This window comes from Narcine bancroftii, chromosome 6 (assembly GCF_036971445.1).
Source record: "Narcine bancroftii isolate sNarBan1 chromosome 6, sNarBan1.hap1, whole genome shotgun sequence".
NCBI lineage: Eukaryota > Metazoa > Chordata > Chondrichthyes > Torpediniformes > Narcinidae > Narcine > Narcine bancroftii.
Window position 1 is genome coordinate 137,362,227 of NC_091474.1, and position 9,897 is coordinate 137,372,123.

The following is a 9,897-nucleotide window of genomic DNA, read 5'->3' on the forward strand; positions in this document are numbered from 1 at the left end:
GAGCTGAACATTTTGAGTGTCCCATAGAGAATGACAAAGCACCCAGAGCAAAACCGCTTCCAACTCAAAATTCACGATCTGTATTAATTAAATTTCCTCGATACCAAGATAGAGAAGATTTTGTCTTTGGTAACAGAAAAGGCAAAATTAAGAAGAGGCCCACTTGAGTATGAAGGGGCTAAACTTTTATTCTACTCTGATAATAAGTGCAGATTTATTAAAAAAAAGAGAACTTAATCCAGTTAAGAAGATTCTGTGGGAGAAAGGATATCAGTTTGTACTGCGCCATCCAACGACCTTGAAGATCTTCATACCTGGTGGAGAAATGAAGTTCTTTTTGAGCTTTGTGCAAGCTGAAGAATTCACACAAAATCTTCCAAGAGTTCAGAAGGAATGAAGAAGACTTGCTGATTTCACTGTTTATTTGATGGACTAAATTTCTCTGGTAGTTCTCACATGGTGGAGTAATTCAGAATATTGCATACTTAATACTTTTTTTGTCAATACTTTGTTTAGTTTATGGGTTTTCTTTAATAAAGATTTAAAGAATTAAAGAAAAATGTACGGGGGGTGGGGGGGTCATGGCCTGTAAAATAGAGAGAGAGATGATAATGGACTTTATTATCACAACTCGTATTGGGGAGGGTTTATTTTGTTCAAATATAGTGACAAGTTTGGTTATAAGTATACTTTAATTGTATTTTTCTTTCGATCTGGATTGCTGGAGGAGATACGTCCAAGCACACTGGGTTTAGATTGAGAGAGCTGTGAGAGGAAGGTTCACAGGAAGAAGCGGAGGAAATAGTGGTTTATTAAGATGAATAACAGAATGAAATTTGTAAATTACAATATTAACAGATTAAATGGGACCGTGAAAAGATAAAGAGCATTAACATACATTAAGAAGATGGGAGTAGACATAGCTTTTTCGCAAGAAACCAATTTAACTGAAAAACAACACGAAGTTCAAGAGAGATTGGGTTGATATGTAGTAGCCTCTTAATTCCAAGGCAAGAGGTGTGGCAATTTTAGTGAAAAAGAATATTCCAATTAAAATACAAAGTGTTGTAACAGATCTTCCTGGGAGGTATGTGATGGCACATTATCAAATATTTTCAGAATTATGGACACTTCTGAACCTGTATGCACCAAATGTAGATGGTGAGAGATTTATTCAGGAAACTTTTTTGAACTTAGTGGAGGAACATGAGAATATTTTAATAGGAGTCTTTAATTTCTGCTGAGACCCAATCCTAGATAGAACTACAAGAGGAGTAGCAAGAACCAAAACAGCAAAAGCTACATTGGTATTAATGAGAGACTTTAAGTTAATAGATGCATGAATAGTCTCCACCCTAGAGAAAGAGACTATCCTTTTTATGCAAATAGACATGATTCTTATCCAGAATTAAGCTATTTTTAACATCTATGCAAATACAAGGCAGGATATTAGATGTTGAAAGTAAAACTAGAATTTTCTGACCGCTTGCCTTTGTTAATGACTATTGTAACCTTGTTAAAGAGAAATTGGTTTATAGATGGAGACTGAATTCAATATTATTAAAAATAAAAGACTTTTATGATCTTATTAGAAGACAAATTCAGTTATTTTGTGATACAAACTTCAATTCAATGAATGATCAATTTGTAATATGGAATTTTTAAAAGTATATTTGAGAGGACAAATTATGTTTGTTTCACTTTTAAAATTAAGAAGAAATTTATGAAAGAGGTAGATCAATTGCAGCAAGAAATAACGGTATTAGAAAAAGATCAGAAGTGAAGTTTCATAGATAAACATAGGCAACTAATTAACAAAAAAACTTCAATACTTTACAAATCTATAGAACAGAAAAAGTGATCACAAGAACTAAACAGAAGTATTACGAGTTGGGTGAACAAGCACAGAAAGTAGTTTCATGGCAATTGAAATTGGAACAGGTTCATAACAATTAATGCAATTAAAAATGACTTGAATGTGGTTAGTTTTCAACCTCGAGAAATAAATGAATCTTTTCAGAACTTTTATTCCAAATTATATAGTTCAGAGTCCTTAGAAAACTATAATAAAATAGATATTTATCCAGGATAAACTTACCTAGATTGAATATGAAAGAACAAACTGAACTGAGTGCAAACTTTACACAATTAGTAGTGAAGGAGAAAATGAGCTCATTACAAAATAACAAGTACCGGCTTCCGACCTGAATTTTATAAAGAATTTAAAGACGTATTGATTCCCATTTTTGTGGAAATGTTAGATCAAACATCAACTCTTACAGATTCATTTTCAACAGCAATAATTATTGTGATACCAAAAAAAGACAGAAATCCTTTAAAACCCTCATTGCATAGACTAATCTCATTATTAAATGCACTCTATAAAATTCTTGCCAAAATATTGAATAGTTACTAAATTATTGCCCAAATTAATAAACATAGACCAGACAGAAATTGTGAAAAAGAAACAATCAGCAGACAATGTGGCTAGGCTAATTCGTATTACGGCTCCTAGAACACTTCCACCAGCGTTGTCTCCGCTCCATCCTCAACATTCATTGGAGCGACTTCATCCGTAACATCGAAGTACTCGAGATGGCAGAGGCTGATAGCATCGAATCCTTGCTACTGAAGATCCAACTGTGCTGGGCAGGTCACGTCTCCAGAATGGAGGTCCATCGCCTTCCCAAGATCGTGTTATATGGCGAGCTCTCCACTGGCCACCGTGACAGAGGTGCACCAAAGAAGAGGTACAAGGACTGCCTAAAGAAATCTCTTGGTGCCTGCCACATTGACCACCGCCAGTAGGCTGATTTCGCCTCAAACCGTGCATCTTGGCGCCTCACAGTTTGGCGGGCAGCAACCTCCTTTGAAGAAGACCGCAGAGCCCACCTCACTGACAAAAGACAAAGGAGGAAAAACCCAACACCCAACCCCAACCAACCAATTTTCCGCTGCAACCGTGTCTGCCTGTCCCGCATCGGACTTGTCAGCCACAAACGAGCCAGCAGCTGATGTGAACATTACCCCTCCATAAATCTTCGTCCGCGAAGCCAAGCCAAAGAAAAAGATTATACACTAGGCACAAAGAAGGAAAGATCTGAATGTAGCAGTGGTTTCAGATGCAGAAAAAACATTCAATAGACTGGAGTAGGACTTCTCGTTTAGAGAGCTAAATAAATTTGGGTTTGATCAAACTTTTATAAACTGAAATAAGTCACTATATGATAATCCTAAAGAAAAAGTAGCAACTAATGGGCAAATGTCTGCTCCATTTCAATTGGCGAGATCTAGCAGACAAAGTTGTCTCTTATCCCCATCTCTGTTTATTTTAGCTGCAGAGGTAATTAGGAGTGTCTTAGAAATTAAGGGTTTTAAGGTCGATCATAAAGAGTATAAAATTAGTTTATTTGCAGCTGATGTCTTAATATATCTGACAGAACCTGAGACCTCCTTACTCAAACGACATCTAAATTTGGAAGAATATGGTAAGAATTCAGGTTATAAAATAAATTAGGACAAAAGTGAAATTACACAAGGAGATTATAGCCATTGCCAATTTAAATGGCCAAAGAGGCGATTAATTATTTAGGTATTCGGATAGATAGTAATTTAAACAATCTATATAAACTGAATTATTCACTACTACTTAAAAAAGCGGAAGAAGATTTAACAAAATAGATGACCTTGCCAACATTAGTAGGAAGGGTTAACGCATTAAGATGAATATTTTTCCATGAATACCTTTTTCAAACTTTAAAGATAATCAATTTTTAAATATTTGGTTTCACAAAGGCATTAAAATATTGAAGATTTTAATGAACAAGGTCAATTGAAGTAATTTTGACAATTAAGGAATAAATATGGAATAACCCAGAATACCCTTTTTTGTTATCTTAAACTGAGAGGATATTTCAGGGAAAAATTGTCCAACAATGTTTTTACCAGCTGTAGTGAGTTCGAAATTCTCATCAGGAGAGGTAATAATTTTTTTCTGCTATGTACCTTTTATTAGTTACTATTAAACAGGGAGTCCATAAATCTAGACAGAAATGAGAGGTAGATCTAAATATCACAATTGATGAGAAAAGATGATTAGATCTTTTTTGAGATTGTATGACAAATATTATAAATGTAAGGTATTGATTAGCTCAATATAATTACCTGCATCAATTATATTTCACGCTGCAAAATTAAAAAGAATGCAATCAGACTTGTCAGATAAATGTTTTAAATGTGAAGAAATAGAAACTTTTTTTTTTATAAACACACTCTACTTGGTCATGTTCTAAAATTGGGCCTTTTTGGGTGGACTTAGGAATTCTTGAAAAGAAAAAAAATTACAGGTACCGTATTTCCACAAAATCCAGCGGGTTTTTTTGGGAAATATAGAAGGAACAAGACACAAGGTGAAATTATCAATGTACCAAATGAAATTTCTCAATAATAGTATTAGTGGTGGCAAGGAAGTATATTGCAGTGACTTGGAAGTCAGACATATATTTAGATATGGAGAGATGGAAAGCAGAAATTCAAAGTTGTGTTCCTTTTGAGAAAATTACACAATTTAAGAAATAAAAACATTACCTTTTTGCAAATTTGGAGCCTATATATGGTACGTTGAGGGGTAAATATATAAAAAAATACTTCCAATCTCTTGAGACCTATGTTAATCTTCTTCCCTAAAACGGCTATATAAATAATGTGGGCTCCCAGTGTGCAAATCAATCCATCGAGCAATCCAGAAAATTATTTTCTTCTTTCTTGAGAGAGAGAGAGAGAGAGAGAGAGAGAGAGAGAGAGAGAGAGAGAGAGAGAGAGAGATTTTTCTAATAGCCTTTGTGTCGGTGTGAGGGAAGGGTAAAAACCATCATGTGACCATTGTAACTTAATCATTACCGTTTTATTAAAATTTTTATTCATTACATGAATAAAATATGAATAAAAATCAAAATGATTGACAATTTGCTGAGAATGTATTATGGATCTCCCAACAGTCAGCAGGAGATTGAGGAAAAGATGTGCTCACAAACAGTAATAAAAATAATCCTGAAAATTCTATTCCTGTAGTTTTATCTTTATTAGCCCAATTTAGTAATTTTTCGAGATATAAACTGAATTTAAATAAAAGTGAATTATTCCCTTTTAATGGATGGGTCCCTATTTATGATAGTTTACCTTTTAAAATAGCTAGAGACCATTTTATATATTTAGGGATTAAGATTACTAAAAAACATAAAGATTTGTTTAGGACTAATTTTTTCCCTCTATTGGACCTGATCGGCAGTTTACTTACCAATTGGTCACCGTTATCCCTATCCATGATAGGCCGAATTAATGCTATTAAGATGATGATCTTACCTAAATTTTTATATATATTCCAAGCTATACCTATTTTTGTTCCTAAATCTTTTTTTGATAAGGTCGATTCTAAATTGTCCTCGTATATCTGGCAAAACAAGAATCCTAGATTGGGGAAAAAATATTTACAGAAATCTAAACTAGAGGGAGGGTTGGCATTACCCAACTTTAGAATTTATTACTGGGCAATTAATATTAGTTACTTAAGGTATTGGTTGAATTATTCAGAATTATCTCTAAATCCCCATTGGGTAAATTTAGAAATTAAACCGATACAAAATTTTTCAATTAGCTCTATTTTGGGAGCTGCTCTCCCTTTTACTCTTACTAAATTATATAAACAAATTGATAATCCAATGGCTAAACATACACTACGTATATGGTTTCAATTCCAGAGATTTTTTGGCCTAAGTAATTTTATCTTGGAAACTCCTATTGTACTAAATTTCCTTTTTCATCCCTCTCTAATTGATCAAGCTTATTTACTCTGGAAAGTTAAAGGTATAACATGCTTTTCGGATTTATTCTTGGATAACTCTTTCATGTCATTTGAACATTTATCCATGAAATATGATTTACCTCGATCTCATTTCTTTCGATATTTGCAGATTAGGAGTTTCTTAGTTTCGACTTTACCCTCTTTTCCCATTCGGGAGACTACGACTGTTTTAGAGGATATACTATATTCAAAATTCCCTCCAAAAGGTGTGATATCTAAATTATATAATATAATTACAAAAATAAATTCTGGGACTTTTGAAAAGTTTAAAAATGATTGGGAAAGAGAACTCAACCTTCATATTTCTAATGAAAATTGGAATAAAATTCTGCGACTGGTAAACTCTTCTTCTCTATGTGCAAAACATTCACTAATACAGTTTAAAGTTGTTCATAGAGCTCATATGTCTAAAGATAAGCTCCATCGCTTTTATTCTCATATCGATCCTATATGTGATAAATGTCAATTGGAAATAGCTTCCCTTACACATATGTTTTGGTCCTGTCCCTCTTTACAGAATTATTGGAAGGAAATTTTTTCCATTATATCTACTGTTTTGAATATTGATTTACAACCACATCCCATTACTGCAATTTTTGGATTACCTATGATAGATTTGACTTATTTATCTCTTCCTGCGGATCGTATGATTGCTTTTCTTACACTTATGGCTAGAAGATCTATACTATTAAATTGGAAAGAGGTAAATCCTCCCACTGTTTTCCAATGGTTTACCCAAACTATACTATGTTTAAATTTAGAGAAAATTAGAAACTCTGTCTATGAATCCCCTTCTAAGTTTGAGTTAACCTGGCGACCATTTATTCAATATTTTCATTTGTGGTGAGTTGATCTGGCTCTGTTTTCTTTCTATGATTATGTATGATAATTGGGCTGTAAGATGAGATCGGAGTGATCGGCGTGGTTTAGCTATAACTGTAGGTTTTTTTTAAGGTTTTTTTTAAAGTTTTTTTTTTAATTCAGATTTGTTTTTTCTTCTTTTTTGGGGTTTTTTTTCTCTTTTTTCATATATTATTATTAATTATATCTTTTTTTTTTAGAGATAGTTCACACCCTAAACTGATCAAAAAAAATTTTTTATGATATATTTTTATTCTGTAATATTATTGTTTAATATCTCTGTATTAATTCATTACTTACTATGTATTTTTTTTATATCTCTTTGAACTGTATGTGTTTATAAATTATAATAATAATAAAAAGATTGAAAAAGAAAGAACAAATAGTAATAAAAATAGAGATATGGTAATAGGGGCATTTCAATTTTACAAATTTTAACTGAGATTTCCTGATAAAAGGCACATATTATGCAGAATTTTTGAGGAGAGTCTAAGAGAGCTTTTTGACATGAAAACAACAAAGGAGTGTTACTGGACTTTATCTTGACTCTTACACTTGCAAAGATAGACCAGGAGCATCCAAGCTTATTTATACAGTGGAGAAATAGCAAGAGTTCAGGACAAACAAGTTGCTGTAAGTGTGAAAGCCAAGTGTAAACAGTACAAGGGACCCTGGATGTTCATGGATATTAACAGCCAGGGAAAGCATTGGCTGGAAGAGAGATGCAGAGATGGGTGAATCCTATCAAAAGTATAAGGAGGGGACTTGAAAGGAAATTATAAAGGCACAGAAGGTCAAAAATATCACTGGCAATCAGAACTGATGCAAACATTAAAACATATTATTAATATATTAATGCTAAAAGAATAACCAAGGAAGGAGTAGGCTACATTAGAGACAACAGGGACAATTGGTGCAGAGAGCTGGAAAATACAGTTGATGTCCTAAATACAGTTGATGTCCTCTGTTGTCTCTGGAGTGGAAGAAGTTAAAACATTATGATTTTTTTGCTCCCTGAAGAGCATTTGAAACCAGATGTTGGGCAACTCCTTTTAAAAAAAAGATGTGTGACAGATCCCACAACTCTTTGAAAGCAAAGACTGATCTAAAAAGCAATAAATTTTAAGTGCTATAACTACTCTGCAGGGCACTGTTCAGTGGGAATATTAACTCCTCCTATTTGTGCTGGATGAAAAATCTCTGGTCTGAAGGATCATCTCCATTTCCCTCTCCATCGTCATTGCTTACTGCTGAAAATTTCTGAGTTTTCAGAGTCCGCAGTTTTTAGTTTTTGTTTTACCAACTAAAATTATTCAGTATCTGCTGCTCTCTAGCATATTAATTTAATAATTTCTACTATTGCTCGAGCTTCACCAAATTTATTTATGTCAGCAGAGAAAATTATACAGTTTCAGAATTCTGAAAATTCGACAATTCTAAGTCTTCTGCCAGATACCGACCTGCTCCCGTATATTATGGTCCATGACAACAAAATTGGAGATATTGATGATAGTGGTTACATTCTGAGGTTATAATAGGAACTAGATCAAATGAGAAAGTTGGCAGATAGAATTAAAGTGATGCATTTTGAGGAGTTAAATCAAGGCAGGACCAACATATTCAATGTTTGGACCAGAGTGAACAATGTAGAGATAAGGAAACACAGTTCCAAGAAAGTGGCAACAAGGGTTAGACAAGGAGATGAAGGTGTATGGCATGCTTGCCTTTATTGCTTGGAGCTTTGAGTTGGGACATCATGATGCAGTTGCACAATGCATTGGTGATACTGCAAATGGAATGGTATGTGAAGTTTTGGTTGTCAAACTAAAGGAAGGATGTGATTAAGCTAGAGAGGGTGCAGAAAAGTTTCACAACATTGCTAGATTGGAGGGTTCGAGATACAAGGAGAGATTGGACAGCTATGACTGATTTCATGGAGCAAAGGAGGCTGAGGGCTGACCTTGTGGAATTAAGGGCAGAGATAAGGTAGATGGACGCAGTCTTTATTCCAGAGTAGCAGAGTCTAAAACTAGAAAGCATGTTTACAATGAAGGGAAAAAGATTTAAAGGGAAACTGAGGGGCAGATTTTTCCACACAAAGTATTGAGGGTACATGAAACAAGCTGGCAGAGGGAATTGAAGCAGATGCAATTACTAGTTTTAAAAGATATTTCAACAGGTTCATCTTTGGTAAAGGTTTGGATCCAATGCAGTACATGTAAATGGAAATTGAATTGTTTATCATCATGTGCATCAAAATACAGTTAATAAACTTTGCTTTGTGTGCGATCCAGGAAATTCAATCTATCCTTGAGTACAAAAGCTAATATAAAATAAAACACAGCATTACAGGAACAAAAATGCAGTGAAAAGTCAGCATTGTTTGACAAAAGAGAGGTCCATTCAATAGTCTGTTAACAGTAGGGAAGAAACTGTCCTTGAATTTGGTGGTGCACATTTCAAACATACATATTTGCCCAATTTGAGGGGGAAAGTGTGACTGTATTGGTATGGTTTTTTTTTTAATTGTTGACTGCTTTCTTGAAGTGTAGATGGAATCAATGGAGGGCAACATTGATGTGCAAGATGGCCCAAAACTCTCCAAAATATCTTGCAGTTGTTGGCAGAGCCGTTTCCATCAGTTTAGGGTGGAAGGAGTAAAATACGAAAGTCTGCAGACTCTGTGATTGAAGTAAAAGCAGAATGCTGGAGAAACTCAGCAGGTCAAACAGTGCACTTTATGTAGCAAAGATAAAGATGCATAACCAACGTTTTAGGTTTGAGCCGTTCATCAATGTATGACAAAAATGTAGGCATGCACCCATACAATATAATTGGTGGGGTGTGTGTGTGTGTGTGTGTGAGTGTGTGTGTGTGGGGGGGGGGGGGGTGGAGGGGTAAGAGAGAGGCACAGTCCCACAGGCAGGAAGTAATAGGTGGATAAGGGAGGGAGGGAACACACCAGCAAACGGGGGAGGAAAAGCTCTTCCAATTTGACAGGTGGCCTTGCCTAAACCGAAGTCATGAAGGATAAGTAGTGATTTGCTATGAACTCCTGAAAGATTTGTGGATTCTAAATGAGCTTCCAAAAGGAGATACAGTGAATTGCTGATGAAACACAAAGTAGGAGCAAGAGAGCAAACATATCGAATACAATGATCAGGTCATTCAGCAAT

The 9,897-nt window shown here is 34.5% G+C and overlaps 1 protein-coding gene across 5 annotated transcripts in view; it reads right to left on the reverse strand.

Moving 5' to 3' along the window:
• The window catches only part of sh3yl1 (SH3 and SYLF domain containing 1), a 190,846-nt gene that overhangs the window by 180,065 nt on the left and 884 nt on the right, over positions 1-9,897 (reverse strand). The gene's annotated exons all lie outside the window — the stretch shown is intronic.